Source organism: Netta rufina (assembly GCF_964035555.1).
Source record: "Netta rufina genome assembly, chromosome: 2".
In the NCBI taxonomy this organism is placed as follows: domain Eukaryota; kingdom Metazoa; phylum Chordata; class Aves; order Anseriformes; family Anatidae; genus Netta; species Netta rufina.
Genome location: NC_140124.1, coordinates 102,684,885 through 102,703,784, shown reverse-complemented (window position 1 = coordinate 102,703,784; position 18,900 = coordinate 102,684,885).

The window sequence follows — 18,900 nt, the reverse complement described above, 5'->3', positions numbered from 1 at the left end:
TTGTATTTTTTTTCATCTCCCCTGACCCCTTAAGTTAACAGCTGTGTGGCAGTTTCGAGCTACTGAAATGGTTGATAAGATGGTAGGAAATGATGATTATTCTTCTCTAGAAATTGACAGCAGGAATAGTTTAGAGAACTTGTTGGTAATGTTTCTAACAATATTATAGCGGGGGAGAAACTGGTCTGTAATCACACTTACATCAATAATATTCCATCAAGGGTTAAAACAGCAAATAGTTCCCCAGCCTGAACTGTCCGTGTTACTGTTTTAAATGTTTGCCAATTAAATAATTAGGTGTAACTTAATAAATGTTTGAACATCATTTTCTCTCCCCTTCTCTCAGTCCAACTGTCTTGTAGTTTATGTCACTATGGCCTACTTTTCAGCAAGAGCATGTCTTAATATTGAGTGTATCAAATCTAATCCTACGGTTTATTGTGGGCAACCCCAGTTGGTCCTGTTCTAAGGCTTTCCCTCCCTTTCTGGTGAAAAGCACTTGTACCATGGCCCTGCTGGTGGCCTGAATCACCTCAATTTGTTCTAGCAATCAGAGGCAGCTGCTCCATGTGAAAGGAGTGAGGGCCACTGAACAGAGCATTAGGACTGACCTCAGGCTGAATGCAAAAGGCTGAGCCCTTTTTGCAAGGCCAGTCGAGCATGTGCAAACAGATTTGCTGAAGTACAAAATGGTCCAGTGATTTAAAGCAAGTTTTCTTCTCTCTTTCTCTCTTTTCCCTTTCAGAAATGAAACAGGATAGAGGATAGCCTGGGTACAATCTTAGCAACATCTGTTGCCTTTCACTAGGGTCTTGGCCAAGGACAATATCTATTCAAAGAGGTACTGACATTTTATTGAAAGAGAAAAAAGCCTTAAATAGAGAAGCATTTGGACATGTTTCCCAACACACACAGTTGGGTCTTTTTATGGGTCAGAATGCTTTTGGTGAAACACTTTTTTTCCTCTCTTCTCTCTCCCTTTTCTGGTGAAAGTGTCAGAAAACAAATCTTCAGAAAATTATAGAGCTCAGTGTACTTACAATGCTGAAGAACGGTTAAATTTTCCCTTGTTTGCTTTCATTCTCTGAACTAAAGAACATTTGACAACTGAAATCTTAACCATGCTTAATAAGAAGAGTGAAGGAATTTATGCTTAAGATTGTTTCACATCTGTTATTTTCTAATTTCTTTTATCTTTTAAAACAGCTACTAATAGAGCTGGAGCAACTGCAGCACTTTGATGTTATTTGTTATGTTTGTTTTCCTGTATACTCTTCTCTCTTCCCCATCACCTCACTCCCCCCAAACACTAATTCTATCCAGCACTTAGGAAGAGGCAATTACCTGTTTCTGTCTCCTTTTTTTCCTCACATAGCTTTTCACAGGCAATTTTGCTCTGTCCAACCATGACATGCCTTCATAAAAATGACAGATGAAGCAGCTGAGTAACTGGTGGGTATATTATCCTCCGGAAGGCATCTGCTGCTGAAAAGGTACCTATTTTTTTGTTGGCCTTGGGACTGAGAATGTATATACATTCTCATACATGAAGCCATTCTTATCAGCTTTCCAATATTTTGAAGATAATCACAGTAAATTAAATAAAAGCTATTCAAAAGAAGTTGAGTTATTCAATTATATAATTTAGCAACAAAGCTTTGTGTAAGTACAAAATTTTAGATGAAGATAGTGCTCAAGAAGAAATTCTGCAGTGCCTCCAGTTTTACTGAATTTTGTTTGGGTTGTCTGGCCATGGTCATTAAGTAACATGAAAATGTATGGATGAACACTAACTCCATGACATGAGATGACTTAAAGTAGCTGGCTTAAGTGTGTATTGTCTGGATGTGGGTAGTAAATTATTAATATTTATGTGTACAGTGGTAGTTCCCACTAGGAGTTCTGTCTGTCCTGTGATTTGTAGAAATATGTGACCTAAAAAAGTCTTGTCTTGGAAAGTTCACAACAGAAATATGACACAAACTTTAGTGACTAAAAGAAGAACAAAACCAGTGCTTCTGTTGAAAAACCAAGGCATGTAGGACTGGTAACACTAAGGTCAATGTTGCTGAATGATCAGACACAGCATCCTAGTGACCAGCATCTAGTGTTTCTAAAGGCCAGACTGGAGGAAATACACTGAAAGTGTGAAGGGGATTGAATTGTTCTTAATTCTGGTGCCAGGGCACTACACCATTAACCTCCTAAATGTGGCAAGAAGAACATTCCAGAGGACTGTTATGTTCTTTCAACTGCCCTCAGCCTTTTTCTTTCTCCTTACACCTACAGGCACAAGAAGTAAGAGGAGAAAATAGGAACCGATAAACCTCGATATTGATTCCTGCAACACTATCGTGTATATACTGTCTTGGGATATGCATCTTCAGAGCAATGAGAAGAGATTTTCACCACATTCATTAGGACTTGAGCAAAGTGCTGTGCTCCATACCCTGAGTTAATTTCCATACCCTGAGTTAATTTTCAAACTGACAAGGACTTAGATGTTTCATAGAACATATTATTCTCTTATCAAATCCAGTGATTTTTGTTCTGTTTTGTTGTTCCTTCCCCTCCCCCCCCCCCCCCCCAGTTTTAATGAACATAGAATCCATCCCAAAACAGGTAGAACTTAGATAGGATTAAGAGATTTGTAAAGAGATTTGTAATGCTTTTAATATTTTTAACATAAAAGTAATGTTTCAGTTGATTCCTAAGGGGGGAGCGTGTGTGTGTGGGGAAGTTGGAAGTTGATTTTATTAACTTTGTTGAAAATTGATATATATAATGATGTCTCCTTTGGCCTTCACAACAAATAATTGTTAGAATGAGCAGTTCAATATGGTGGAGATAGTCACATTTTTTTTTTATATTTCACTTACAAAATAATTTCTATCTGCTTCCTGTACAACTGCTTACATGTCATTTTAGAATTCTCTCTCCATAAATATTCAGGTATAGGAGTTTAGCATTTAGCTTAACATTCAGACATGAAAAGTTTGATTGCCTGCAGGTGAAAAACTAGGGTCACCAGCAAGATCCTTGCGTATAGTGTTTCTAGTGCATATAATGCTTAGACTGTACATTTTGTAAATGTTAGTGTTGTTGCATTTTATTTTTATATTTTGAAGGAAAGAGAGAGCTTGTCCAATTATTGCTGTGGTCGGGGAAAAATATACAAATAAAATCTGTTTACTCTGCTAATGTGTTCACACAGGGAAGGTTATGAGATCTTGAATATCAGTCATGATGCAATAATGTAGTTTTAGCTAATTATTCAGAAAATCTTTCTAAAATTGCAGCTGTAATCTCTGATTTTGTTTATGAAAATATTTGAGTTTGTATTGACAAGCTATGGACTTAGAGGTTATTCACATTAGTTTCATACAGAAACGCAGAATCCAGGCTCTAACTTGAAGTGTATGAGCTTTTACTGTTGTTCTTTCTTTCTTTCTTTCTTTCTTTCTTTCTTTCTTTCTTTCTTTCTTTCTTTCTTTCTTTCTTTCTTTCTTTCTTTCTTTCTTTCTTTCTTTCTTTCTTTCTTTCTTTCTTTCTTTCTAATATAAAATAGGGATTTTTCACATATAACTTAGCTGCAGATTTTCAGAAGGCTGTTACACAGTAGTAGCCCCCTGGAGCATGTAAAAATCCCTGAAGTCAATTGGACTTCCTATGCATAACTTTTCATAGGATCAGACAAATGCTCTCAGTCTGCAGTGCAATTCCTCTGAAAAATTGACCTTAGTTTTGCCACAGTGTGAATGCCCTGAAGAACTGAGCTTAATACCCAGCAGAAACTTATCTAACCTAATTTTTTTCTGCATACATCAGAAAAGAGAGAAGTGTTGATTATAAAAATGGTGATGCCTCTCCTCCACCACCAGGATCTTGCTGGTATGAAGCATTAATTTGAGACCCAAGTGTTTGTGGATGTATGTGTTTGCAGTTTGAGCTATTATGTTCAACAGTATTTTAGAGATGGTCATAAATGTCGCTATGTGAGAGATCTGTTGGAAAGCTACTTTTTGACATGAGTGACACATCATGAGGTCCAAGGATACACAAGTAGTTAGCACTTTGTTTACACTTCTCAGGAACTAGGTTTTCTTCTGTTGCTCCTATCCTGATTGTGCCTTTCCTAGCATTGTTATTTGAATGACCTCATCAAATGAAAGAGAAAAAAAAAGTCTGCTTTGAAGCATTCTTCCTCTCTTTTAATTTTCTTATCATAATATCTTATTTCCTATCCCTTAGTCCTAGCTCCCATTTTATAAATTCAAATGTTTTAAAAACTATTTTAATGTTTTTATTCTCAGTATCATTCTTTGCCTGATGATTCTTTTTTTCCTTATTGGTAATCCATACTTCTTGCAGAGTGCTTAGAGCACAACACTGCCAGCTTTGTCCTGCCATACTCTACCTCAGTGCTGGCCAACTTGGTACATCCACTTATAATATGATGAATAGTATCTGGCGCCTGGCCACACATCCTACATTCTAGCATTAGGGTTTTTTAAGCCATCTATCCTTGCTTGTACAAATTGCTCATTCCTGTGTGGCCATAATGAAATTCTTCATTTCTCTTTTCAGTCTTCTGACAGCCTGCTTAACATTTGCCACAATCTTCTCGTGAGATTTTTGAAATTCTTGTTGTTGTTTTTTTTGGTTTGTTTTTTTTTTTTTTTTTTTTTCAGTTGATTTCTACTTGTGCTATTCTTATTACTATGTGAATTATAAGTTACTCTAATTGGTAGAATCTTTTAATTTTGGACCCTTTTTAGGATTAAACAATCCAATTTTCTATCTACACTTTCTTAAAATTACACTTCCTTACAATATGAACTTCATTTTTATCTGCATTCACATTTATTACCTTAGGCAATAATAAATTCTTATTAGTTTTACAGTTATATTCCCTTATATTAATCCGATTTATTTCTGAAGAGGAATAACATTCTTGAGAATGTATCACCACATATGCCAGCATATGTGGGCCCACCATGTCATCAAAAGACTGCAGAAACACAAGAGAAGATACAGAGAAATGAGAGAAGGACAGGTAGAGCTGTGATGCTAATACTGAATTGATAAAGTACCAATTCCAAAGTGGAATGGGTGGTTGTGGAGGCTTAATATTTTGACCACTTGAATCACCTTTACTTTTCTTTTCTACAATTTAGTTCATATTATTATCTCAGTTGGGTTGCCAAGTCTTTAAAGGGTATTCTGCATAAAGTCTTCTATAAAGCAGGTTGATGAACTTTGGGGGATGATTAAGTAAGTCCCCATAGTTACTGTGGCTTGATGGGAGGTTTCTGGAATATGGGAAACTCCTGGAACCTAGGCAACAATGCAATTAACTAAAAAACTCAGTTTAAGTGTGGAATTAAGTCATAACAGGGTGGACAGAGAATGGCTGAGACATTCCTGTATTGAGTATCTTGTTAAAGACAGTAAGTGTCTTAAATTACAATAGGATTTTTGTTTTTCCTTCTGCAATTTATAGAATTTAGAATAAAAGAAAACTAAACATCAGACAAGCAATACTTCATTTTAGATCTGAATCTGAACTAATGTAACCACAGAAATGGATGATGATATGAGAGGTGAGAAATGTACATCAGAATTATAGCCACCTGTAAATAATATCTCTGGACAGCAGAAGCCCGAATTTAAAAGTCATTTATAATTGCATTAGTACTCATACTAATGTTCTAATGTTGGTTAGTAATGTTTTCATTTAAAAATGATCTTAAACTGCAAGCTCTCTTATTTGCCTCATGAAAACCTAATATCTGTATTAGATTTCAGGAAACATAATGAAAAGTTAGCATTTGCCTCTAAGCATATCAAAGGAACTCTGCAAGCTGTTGCTGAGTGCATTATAGAAGTTATTTCTACCTACATAGTCAATGATTTACCAGCATCCAGGTAGCAGGTACCAGATGTTGTTTGTTTGTTTGTTTCTGAATGCATACTTTTTAAAGATAGAAATATTAATATTGAGAGACTCTCAGTGGTTCAGGGAACTGAAGAGAACTATAAAAGTTTTCTATTTTCTGCCTTAGGTGAAAATGCTCTCTAAGCAGTGCCAGCCAAAGCCCTCATTGTATAAGAAGTATTTGAGAGTATGTGAGAGCATGTTTTCTGGTCCTAGATCTGCCTATGGTTCTGCTATATAGTATGGGATCACAACTCAAATTGTTCGTTGGCATACATGACACTTTGAGAAGTCAAAGGAAAGGTGCCAGAACCAATAGGCTCTTTGATGCCTGCAGCTGTCTTTACAGGGCCTAAGATGCAGGTCTAATATTTGTTTTGACTAAACGGTAGACTGTCCAATGGAAGTGGTACATACGTACCTCTCAGGATGAGTAAATACACTACAAACCATATTAGAAAGAAATGCAACAGCACTTTAAGTATGGACTACAGCCAAAATCTTTCGGTCAATGTACTGGAACGGACTGACTCACTGGCAAAAATACACCAATAAGACAGTCAAGAACAAATTGTATCAAAAAAATATACATTTGGTTGTGTTACTAAAAATGGTGAATTGCCAAAACTGACTAAGAATAATTGCTTCTTTATATTTTCTTCTGCCAGGGCAATGAAATTAAATTGGTCTGCTTAGTCATACTTTTTGCTTGGAGTCACCGAGCTGTTTTGCTCCTGTGAAAGTCAAAGGGTACAATACATTTTATTTTGATGTGACTGTGTAAGCAGTTAGAAAAAAATAATCAGACCAAAATATCTATCCTATTTTCAACACAATAAAAATAAGTTAAAGCATTTTCACAGACATACAGTTTAATTAAAGGTTTTGCTTGAGAGAATATAGATTTTTGGAACATAAACCACATCCTTGAAAGTGGTCTGTTAAGTCAGTAGGAATGTCATGAAATATGCTGTAAAAGTCTACACATGAAAGCTTCTTAACTGGGTGATATTTGGCTATTCCAATTCTTGATTAGGAATATCAGGATCAGAATCAAAATTAAGGAGAAATAATCCTTCTATTCTAAAGATTTAAAATGATGGTAAAATTATTTAGTCCATATTTTCATTCTCAGGAACAAAGAAAGAGCTTGAAGGTGGTAAGTACAATTTATGAAGATCACTACCCTCTGTAGATTCTTCTTTCATTTTATCCCATCCCCAAACAATGAAATATTCTTAAATAAATAAATAAACCTTCATTTTTCATCATTGAAGTTACAGCTTTCGAATTAAGTATGAAAAGATAATTTTCCCAAGTACTGGTTTCATTACAGAATGAGTTTGAAAGAAGATAGAGCAAAGGTGTTTGTGATATTTTGTGAGTGAATAGACAAATTGTCCTTGAACTTTGCTCTTTAAGGATCAGTGCAAAGAGTCTTATTTCAATTAATTTGTGAAAGATGCATTAGGGATTGGGGGAAGGAGGACAAAGGAAAGAAGAATCCTTAATTGCAATCTTAAGCAATTGCATGCAATCATGTTTCAGGATTTTCTTGCCTGAATACATCCTATTGCATTGTAACCACACACTCGGATGCTGCTGAACATCCATAACGAAGATTGCTTCTAGTTGCCCTCTTTAAACCACTTCTCCTGTCCTCAAATGCCATGTTGCTGAATTGCCACTCTCTGGTTAGAAGGGCGACACATCAGAAATTACATCTCTGAAAATGAAGCTACAAGACAAGAAACACATAGAGATTAACTATTACATTTATAAAAATATATATACTTCTTTGTACTTTTGAATTCAAAGGCTACAACCACATCCAGAAACTAAAATTATATTAAAAAAAAAAAAGGAAAAAAGAAAAATCCTGTGATATAAATCAATTATTTTATTTTTTAAGAAGTGACTTTGCCTTCACATTACTTCATTATTTTTGACACCACACTTTATTGTATATATATATGAGGAATTAAAATTAATTACAAACACAGATTATTAGTCTGTTCATAGTAGGTTGAGAATGCTTTCCTCATAGAGCAATAAATCAAAAGACATTGGCCAAGGCTCATTTCTTGCTATTGCCCTTGGTTTGATCCATTGTTCTAAAAACAGTAAGTTAAAAATATTTTTGTCCGTGGAAAATGTCAGTTCAGCAGCTCCGCTAGCATTTGGAACCTCTGCCCCCCCCCCCCCCCTTTTTTTTTTTTTTTTTTAGCAGGAGGCGTCCTGAGTCCTGGGTGATCGCATTTCACTGTCAGACCTCGTGCATGCTGCAGACCCAAAAGGCTTCAGTAGTGCTGAAACGAGGCAGAAAGTTTGTGCTGCCGCTTTCCCAGCCGAACCAAGTCCAGACAAAGCAGATATTCACTGCCCAGAGCTGCTTCCCCGGGCAGCTCTGGGGATGCGGGGCTGTGCGCAGCCTCCTCCTCCTCCTCCTACCGGTGCGCAGAGCTCCAGCACGGGCACACTGCCCCTGGCACAGGCGCCTCTTTCACCGTGTATTCTACGAGAGCACCTGGTTTATGGTTTATTTATTCCAGCTATTTACACACACTTTATTTTATTGTTATTATTATTCCCCCTCCCCCCTTGCAAACAGAGCTGGGGAGAGAGGAGGGACAGCGGCACTGGGGAGGCTGAGGGCACCAGGGTTGAGGGGGTTGCGGTCGCTGCGGTCGGTGCCAGCTCCGTGCCCAGCGGCCCCGCGACCCCCGGCTCCCCTAGGGCCGCCCAGGCCATTTTGGGGGTGGGGTGCTGCAGGCTGGAAACACGGCAGGTTTAGGGGGCTGAAAGGGCAGAATTTTGAAGGAGGGACCCCAGGTACTTTGCGTTAGTTTTGCGACTTTCCCTTCACGCCTCGGGTGCTGAGTTGATCACGGCTCCTAGGACAAGCTTGTGTATGAGCGGGGAGGGAGGGGGGAGGAAGGGGGAGAGCTGGGGGAGGGGAGAGGAGGGGAGTATTAAAAAAAAAAAATAATCTTAAACTCTTTCCTTCAGCTCCGTGTTTTCAAATGCAAATCGGGAGATAGATTGGCTCGCGCCCCACCCCCTAGCCCTGCTCCTGATTTTTATCCAAAGGACTCCATCTGTATATCCTGTCGAGGAGGAGAGGCGGGGGGCGCGGGGCCGGGCAGGCTGCTTGCTCTCCGGGTCCCTGCTCAATAGGCACCGCTGGAGGTACAAAAAGTCACCCTGCCTGCTCCGCGCCCGCGGACCGAGCTGGCAGCCGGCACCGGCCGCTGAGCGGTGACATCCCCTGCCCAGAGCAGCATCCCCACCTCCTCCGTCTTCTTCCCTCCCTCCCCCCTCCTTCCATCCATCCATCCCTCCCTCCCTCCTCTTTCTCCTCTTCCTCCTCCTCCTCCCGCAGCCAGGATCCGCACCCAGTCGGAGCTGGGCTTGGCACCGGCGCCCACTTCTCCCTGCGTGCGCCCAGCTGCTGGCCGTGCCGTGCCGTGCCGCGCCGCGCCGCGCCGCGCCGCGCCGCGCCGCGGAGGAAGAGGAGGAGGAGGAGGAGGAGGAGGAGCGGGGCAGCGGCGGCACTCCTGCCTCCGCGGGTGCGGGCGAGGGCGCGGGCGGGCGCGCAGCCCCGATGCCAGGCGGGTGCCCGGCCGCCGCCTGGGAGCATCCCACCAGCACTTCGCCGAGGCACCGCCGGCCCTTGGGATTAAAATACTCACTGCGCTGGGCAGCCGAGGGACGGCAGGTGAGTGAGTGCCGGCTGCACCTGCCCCCGCCGCCTTCCCGTGCGGGCAGGGGGCGGTGGGAGCAGCTGCGGGCAGGGGGCTGAGCGCGGCTCCTCTCCCCCGGCCCCGCACCGCTCCTGCTCGGCAGCGGCCGCGGCAGCAGCGGCAACTTTCCTCCGTGTCTCTCCGCCGTGGTCTCCTCTCTGCCGTGCCGGGGGCGGCGGGGAAGGGAAGAGAAGGGAAGGGAAGGGGCTGCCCGGGGCAGCGCGGCTGGCAGAGGCCGGCCAAGCGCCGGCTGTGGCCGGGGAGTGGTGGGAAGTGAGACGGAGCACGGATGCTCTACGCTTGTGTGCACCTACCGCAATAAGAAGGGAAAAAAATAAAAAAGAAGAAGAAAAAAAAAAAGAACAATAGCAACCCTCTGACTCTTCGGAGAAGTCTCGCAGACAAGGGGGGAGATGGAGTGGGGGAAGGGAGGGCTACAGACTTCTGCAAAATGTAGGCAGCACCAAGTCCCGACTGCCTCTGTCCTTTCCGCTAAAGCAAAGCGGTTGCCTTGCTGGCTGACTCCAGCTTTCATGCTACAGAGCAATACTGCGGAGGCCAGGAAATTTCCCGAGAGTTATTTCCCAGAGCTTTCTTCCTTTTATGTCAAGGATGTTCTGGAGTTTGCAAATGTGAAAATGATGGGAGCTTATTTCTTTGATTAGCATTCAGCTGGTAAGGCAGGCTCTGCAGTGCTTGGCAGTTTGATACTGACCCTTCCCCCCTGCCCCGTTCACTCATTTATCCACATATCCACACACAGACAGGTCCTGCTTTCCTCTAATAGACTGTGTGCACTGGTAGGAAGTATTTTGTGATCTGGATCCAACTTCTAGTCGGTAAACAGAGGGAAATATCCCATTTTGATATAGGATTTAGCCTTCGTACCCCATGCTTTCCAAAGGTGAGGTAGTTCAGGTGAGCCAGGATTCTGCAAACAACGATAGCTTTCCCAGCAAAGCAGAGGATTTAGGGAGGGAGGGGAGACTGAGACTAGTGAAGCACTCTGATTCTGGGAACTGAAATGCTGATACTTTAATCTTTTTCCCATTGCAAGATTAAAAAAAGTCTCATGTTCTGATAGATAACTTCTCAAGTCAAAGCAAAGACTTGAAAGGGCAGTGTATACTTTATAGTCTCTCTAACAAGACAAAGTGCCTTGCCATTTTCTCAGCTAAAACATAGGTGATTGTAAAGCTTTGCAGAAAATAAATTGCTTTCCAGGACAAATAAGTAAATAAATAGATAAAGGAGCCAAACTCTTGCATGTCATTTTCTGTAATGGTCTCTCTGTGACAGTGATGTGTGACTTTACTTTTTTACCTTTATCATATCTACTAATTGCTCCTCTGTTACATGTTGTAAAGTCTGTAGGAGATTGTTACTGGTAAAAGGTAGATGTTATTCTGTTTCTGGAAAAGATAGATCTATCTAATCTCAGGTGAAGAGCTATTCAGACGAGCAAGTTAAATTAACAGCATGCAAGTTGTATAAATAAGTTTGTTTAGAATTTTGCTTTTGAATGTACAACAGGTCAGAAGATAAAGATTAGTTGGGAAATGGTGCTGGTTTGCTCTTAGTAATATCCTAACAGTTTTAAAAATGCAAAAGTGAAGTGAGAATGTATAGAAACAATAAGCATGCCTCATTTGAAACTAGTTCAGTGTGACTGTGGCATTATCATCTTTGGAGGGGGGAGGGGGAGATACCAAAAAAGTCCAAACCAACTTTTGGGACCAAATGTGACATCCTGTTTAAATTCCTTGTACACACTTTTCTAGCTCTCACAGCCTGCAAATACCAGAGGATCTAATCTAGACATGCTTCTTTTGGGGGGACATGAAGAAAGCCTAAATAAGATTAAGAAATAATTACAGTAAAATCCACAGGAAGCAGAGCAGAGCAAAAACGCTGAAAGCTGACTCTGACAATTTTTTATGTTATGTGGAATATTCTGGGTTTGAGAATTTAATAGATTAAAAACTGCCTGGATAATTAACTAAGTATCCAAGTTAATAATCTGAGCTACCACTGCATTTTAGAAATGTGAGTGAATGTGAAGAAAAAAACAATCTCTGGTAAGTTAGAGTATTTTCTTGAAACAGACAAAAAAATCATTGAATACTGGAGTTTTAGTCAGAGGGCATTTCACCCTTATAATGGAAGACTTTATTGTAATTAAAGGCTGCTGTAGGTCATTAGAAATGTGTTTGTTAATAATGTACCACATGACAGCTTCAGAGTTCTTTTAAGTCTACTTTTATTGATATAATTGCAAAGCACTCTTGGTTATTTGCTATTGATTTAATAGCAAAGAAATCTTAACATAAAAATCTTACCATAGAATGGTTTGGGTTGGAAGGGACTTAAAGATCGTCTAATTCCAACTCCGCTGCCATGGTAAGGGACACCTTCCATTAGACTACACATATAAAGAGGTAATTGTGAATCATTTGTTTAACTGCAGATTACCCATGACCTATCTGATAAGCAGAATGGATCCTTCTCATGGATCCTCAGTGTGTTCTGTCCATGTTTTTCTATGTTTCTTCAGTTGTCAGATGCTTGGCTCAAGAAAATCATTATTAATGTAAAACCTTGGTTGTTTTACTCTAAATTAAAGTCCTACTTTGCTGTAAACCTGGCTAAGCCTTTTCTCAAAGGTAGTCAACACAAAAACTGACTCCAACGTGCAATGAAAATAGAAGGTATTTCCAACTAAAAATGCTTTTCATATGAATATACTACTCAGAAGGCAGATTTAGTGGCAGATTGACTATTTTTTTTTTTTTTTTGGATATTGACGTAAAATCTGATCTGCTCAATGTTTCTTCAATGAATGCTTTTCCTGAGCCATCCAATTTATTTTAGTTTAACATACACTTCTCTCTCTCTCTTTTTCTCTCTCTCTTTTTTTTTTTTTTTTTTTTTTATATATATATATATATGCTTTCATGCTACTACTGGGTATTGTTTTCTTGTAGGAATAAAAATCATTAAATTCTAGCTGAGGAAGGGTGTATAAAATATATGACGGTTACTTCAGTCCTGCCTGTCAAACTAGGTTTAACTCTAAGCAGTAATGCAGGAGTGCCTCCTCTGGGAATTCAGTGGTTCTGCAAGAAAATGCCACGAAGTCATTTCTTCCCTTAGGTATTATGTGAAATTCCTCAATTTAAATGAGGCTGCAGAAATTGAGCTTGTGGAAGTTTAAATATTTGACTTGATTGGTCTCACATATACAAGTACTGCTAGCGTTTCTTTTCAATAACTGATCTAATTAGCATTTTCCTTTCCAGCAACTCTAGATCTATAAAATGTACCAATGTACCATAGCAAGGTGAAAAACCAACAAAGCACTTTCATATAGAGAAAACGATATAAAATTTCTTTCTTTTGTCATTTTTTTCTAGAGGGAGGGGAAAAAAAAAAAAGTATGAACTCTTCAGTGAGATCAAGTCTTACAATCAACTGCAGAATATTGTGAAACAACAAAAACAGTCGCTTGGTTTTCTTTCTGCATTTTGTGAAGCCATATCATTTATTGAAGTGTGCCTAGTGTTTTTCTGTTGTGTCGTCAGGTCCTTTCACCTGAGTGAGAGGGTATTGGAGCCAGCTTAGTGTAACAGTGCCATATGTTTGGAGCAGTGATAGTTTCTTGCTTGATAACCAGATGCAGACTTCAGGATTTGCACTCCATTTACAGATCTCCCATGTGAATATTTAGGCCATTTAGCTGCAGGAGGTTGTGGTCTGTAGATGTAATGTCATCTGGCACAGGGAGTTAACAGGTTTGATCATACTGCCTTGACTCATAGACCTTCATTTCATGGAAGGGTCCCCACCTCACTTGCTCTAAGGCACCCTCCTTTTTATTTTATTTATTTGTTTATTTCCATGAAAAAATGTTGCAACCAGATGTTGCAATCTGCAATGTAATTAAACATGTTCTCTTCTCTAACCCTTTTGTCTCAAGGATCACAGAGTTTCTGTACCCGCAAAAAGAGTCCCTGTGATATTTCAGATATGTGACATTGTTGTGAGCTTACAGCTCCTCCAAGGGGAATTTTCTCTTCCACAGAAAGTGATACCTTTTCCAATGGGCATTGTAAAACTGAATGTCAAAACATAAATATTTCAGCAAGATTAGTTCAGCTGTCATGGGGCTCACCTGCTGATTCTTCTGTGCTTATGGTATCCTGGTTCAAGATCCAGTGGCAATAGTCACCCTCAGAATTATTTCAACACAGAGGGTCTTGTTTTATTGAAAGGCTAAAGTGTGTATGGGGAAGGGGTGAGAGGGGAGGTTGGAAGGGGAGTGAGAGGGAGGCTGGGAAGGAAGGATAACTGTGTGCTATTGATCAAGCTAAAATAAAATTTACTCACAGGTGTTTTCAGGGCTGCCATTCCAGAGACAGTGAGATCTGAGTTTAAACAGTAAATTTTTGCTATAGTATCAAAAATTGAAGCAATCTTAGGAGAGGAGAATAAGGGGTGGGGGAGGCAATAGAAATGAAAAACTCTTCACTTAAACCTTAAATGGATGCTCTGAACTGACACTGAGTTTTCAAAACAGAGAAATGTAATCCAGTCAGGTGGAGTCTAGGAAAAGGTATTGGATTTCCACCTCTTCTTCCTGAAGTATTTTATATGTTGCAAAGACTTTAGGACAATAGATGCTGATGGACAAAATTCTATGTTAGGCGGACAAGGTTGATAGGGAAATAATATGGTTCATATATTAAGCTGGCACTGTGATACCAGCAGCAATGTGTGAGTGGAAATCTGTAGAAATCTGTGCTTTGGCTGAAAAGTTTAGGTGGCACCAAGAAGACCTCAAGGGCTTTCACCAAAGGCCCAATGAGACCACAGAAAATTCAGAGGTGGGGAAGGAGGCCTTTCATGAGGACATCTAGGGGACTGAATACATGTTTTGTCCATATCTAGTGGGGCTCAGGGGTACATGAGTATAGCCAGGACTACTCTTGATGTGTTGTTTTAGAAATTATGGAGTGAAGCAAAATATTCAGAGAGATTTTCAGTGGGTGTAAATTGCCCTTAATTGCTTGCAGTGAAGGGAACTATTCCTTAAAGGTGAGGATCTTATTCATGATCTGAATGTTTTCATCAAATCAAGATTGCCCCTTGGAGACAGTGCATAATGGTGTCTTTTTGACACTAGCAGATTGTTTTGGTGAAGTAGAGTAGTAACATTTTTCAGATTAGCAGTGTTCACGAGAACACTTCTGCTACTAGGCTATGGCTTAAATATAGCCCAACTTCTCTATAGCAGATGGGAGAAAATTTAAATTTTATGGTATATATTGAATAAGGAGGTTATTATTTTTTCAGATGTGTATTTTTCATTCTGATGTTTTATAGATGAACCAAGTATTTAAGAACACACCGTGAGATAGTTGATATTCAGTGTGTGTTTGTGTGTGTATATATATATATATATATATATTCAAAGAGTATGTTATGTGATTTGGACTGTGCTTGTAGCGTGTCTTACCATATCAGTAACATGCTGTCTAAGTGAACAACTGCAAGAAATCCCATCCTCCTCCCCCAAAATTCACATATATATTCACATATATATTTTTGGGGGGAGTATGTGTGTATATTCACATATATATTTTTGGGGGGAGTATGTGTATATATATATGTGAATTTTGGGGGGGGGGGGGGGGAGGATGGGATTTCTTGCAGTTGTTCACTTAGACAGCATGTTACTGATATGGTAAGACACGCTACAAGCACAGTCCAAATCACATAACATACTCTTTGAATTGCATACTGGTTGTTTGGGTTTACTTTTTTTTATATTTGTGAATTTTGGTACTATATGTAAAGTAAATAAGGAATACGAGCTTAGATGTAGAAGGTAGAGCATCTTGCTTAAAATACATGAGCATTCAAATTCATTTTATTTTTAAAAGCTAAATTACTTTTCATGAAGGAAAAGCTTGAAGAGATATTATTGTACCTGAGACCCTGTTTGAGGAGGGAAGTAGCATTTCATGGATTTAGAAATATTATATGAAGATGTACTAATGTCCTAGAGTAAATAAAGATATTAATTACAAGTACAAATATTTCTCAGTTCCGTATAGTCTGTTTGTACAGAACAGGTTACTATTTCATAAATGAGAATGCTTAAACACAAAACAGTGCAGGTCAATTTTGCCTTCGTTTCTCACTCAAGTGCATAAATGCCAATGACAGAGAAGGCACCTAAATCAGAGAGCTTCATTCCATCTATTGCTGTCATTGTTCTTCATATCTGTAGCTGCAAGTGTTCTCAGAACATTAAGTTTATGCCTTGATGAAGAGAAAAAAAGCAACCTTTTAGTTTACTTTTTAGTTTTCTGAATGCCATGATGTTGCTTTTGTTTTACATATTGACTTCATACCTAGGCATTTCACAGAGCAGATGATGTTAAAATGCTATTTATGCTTGAACAAAAACATAATATATATATATTTTACACATAACCATACAAATTTCATATAAATATATATGTCTATATCAGAACAAAAGATACAGTTTAATACAATTTAAGAAGTAATTATTCCCAAAACAGGAAAAAAATTTAAACACCAGACACTTTTACTTCTGCTTTGGGAAGTATCACACTCAAAAAAACGATGTGTTGAAAAGACTATAAATAAAAACCTTAAAAAAAAAAAGGGGGGGAGGGTGCACTCTTAGAAGAATTGGAAGATTCCTCCTGAAGGGGAGGAAGGGAGGGAAGAGTGTTTCAGTACAAAGTGCTGCCACACAGCTGAACAAAAATAATTGGAATTCTGGAGACTGTGTGCTGAAAAGATTTGAGAATGAGTAAACGACAACATTTTTTTTTTTTTTTTTCCAGGGGGTGTGAGTATTCTGTTTTTCATCAGATTGTGCTGTCTAGCATATGGACTGTTTTTCAGTTGGTATTTTGGGTGCGTTTTTCAGTTCTGTGCTGTGGTGTGTGGCTGGGGACCATGGAGCTCCATATGGTGGCTTTCATACTTCCCTGCAGGTGTAAAAGAAAGGATATAAGAGAACACTGTTCGAGATAAAGGTTAGAGCAATTCTAGATTTGAAATGTCTGTTCAGAGCAAGAACAAGACATTTCAAACTGCTTAGTGGAAAGACTCTAACATATTGTAAATGTTTAACTGACATTTCTTAAGAAAATCCATTTCATATTTTTATCTCTGTTAAGTAACAATCTGCTGCTTCTTTGAAATAAACTGACAGTTTATCAATATCATATGTATTTAACCTAATGTAACTTAGATACAGAGAAGGAAGCTAAAGGGTGTGCAAACAGCCTGTAATACAGACAATATTTTTCATACTTGAAAGGAGTGGTAGGAAGTGAATGTGCCACTTGGGAAGCCCAACTACTCTCCTTAACACCTATGGTAGCCCTTTTGGTTATTACAATGTCACCTGGTCATGATTTACCCAATGGCCCACATCAAAACCTAGCTATGACTAGTTGTGATTAATCATTTTAAATTACGCTCTGCTAGTGATGATGGCACCTGCATGTTAATCCTGCTGCCAAAAAAAAAAAAAAAAAAAAATCTTGGTGCAGGTTGGAGGGATGTGTTTTATAACTGTGCATCACATTTTGAAATTTAGAATGTTTAGGTAAGACAACACCTATTCCCATTGTTTTGCATGTATAGAGACACTAAATTTTCACATATGGAAGCTTTCAAATAGCTGCTGCTTAGCATACATGCTCAGTGGCTTTGTGGTTTATCCCACCATTCTCTAAGCAAAGCCTTTCTGGTGCAGGGCAGTACCACAGAAGGGATTACTATAAAAAGGCTTTAAATACAGTCTATAATCAGAAGAGCTTTTTATTTGTTTCGTGTTTGTGCCCTCTAGGTACCTTTGGCTGCACGGTACATAGTATTGTAGCTAAAAGAGCTTGACATAGTGAAATCAGAGATCACTTTCCAATCACTTTTAATAGTAGTGGATAGGAATATGAGTTTATCTAGAGCATTTAATGCATACGTGATTTAATGTCTACTGCATAATGTGATTTAATATAATGTATAAAGGATGCAATCTTCTTTCTTCCATGGCTTCCTAAGTAGCAACAGCTCACTCTAATTGAAAGCCTTGTTATCCGTTTTAATTTCATCCTCATTTTCACCTTGTATTTGGCACTTCTTAAATACTTCTTGTCTGCCTTATTGCTCACTCAGACAAGGAGAATGCCTGTTTCAGAGACAGCATTGCTTACTTGGGCTTAATGCAGATGATTCCCTTGAAATACAAAGCTGCATTTGGTTCTGGCTAACAGAACTTGTATAATCATTATATTATATATATATTTTTACTTGGCCAGAGAAGGTTTGTAACTGTAAGATGCACTTTAAAAAAGGATTGATTTAAATGTTGTTCAAAGTTTTTATGGTTTTTGTAAATGATTTTTTATTCTTGGCAAGTTCCACCAATTATTAAATGATCAAGGTTTTGAAAAGGAAGCAGACAATATGCACAGAAAAATAAAACTTATGTGTATTTTTGTTGAAAAATCATTCATCATTAATGTAAGGTTTCACTGAAAACGCAAAATCAAATAATTTTCTGATCTTGCTGAACATATATGTGTATAAGCAAGTACATAAGCTAGTCTAACATGCTTCTTATCATGCCTGATACTTGCTTTAGAAATGTAGAAAAAATGAGTGGGGACACTCGGAGGGCTTTTTAGCCGGTCAGATTCAGATAAGAACAAATCATAACATCTGGTCTAAGAATGTGACTAAGAATCAATCAAATTTTTCTGATTCATCTTATACTCTGTTATTTTACTCTTCAGTTATATGGAAAAGAGAAGCTAACATATGTCCTTTCCATTAATATTGCTTCCCGTCTGTAACTGTTTTATAATTATGTCATAGTAATGTCAAGTAAAGCTGACTATTACAGGCAGAGGAGGAAAAATTGAAGATAATAACTGTAAAATAATTACACTTGTTTTGCTTATTTTAAAGAGAAGAAAATTCAGTCTTTGTACTGGGGAAATGGGTATATTAAGAGAACAGTCACAAGAAAACTTTATAAATAAAAAATACATATTGATCACTAGTAGCAAAATCCAAGGAATGAAGTCTAAACTCACAGACTAATTAGTAAACTCAACTGTGTTGATGATTAGAAAAATCTTAAAAAACCATTTCTGCATTATGTAAATGTTG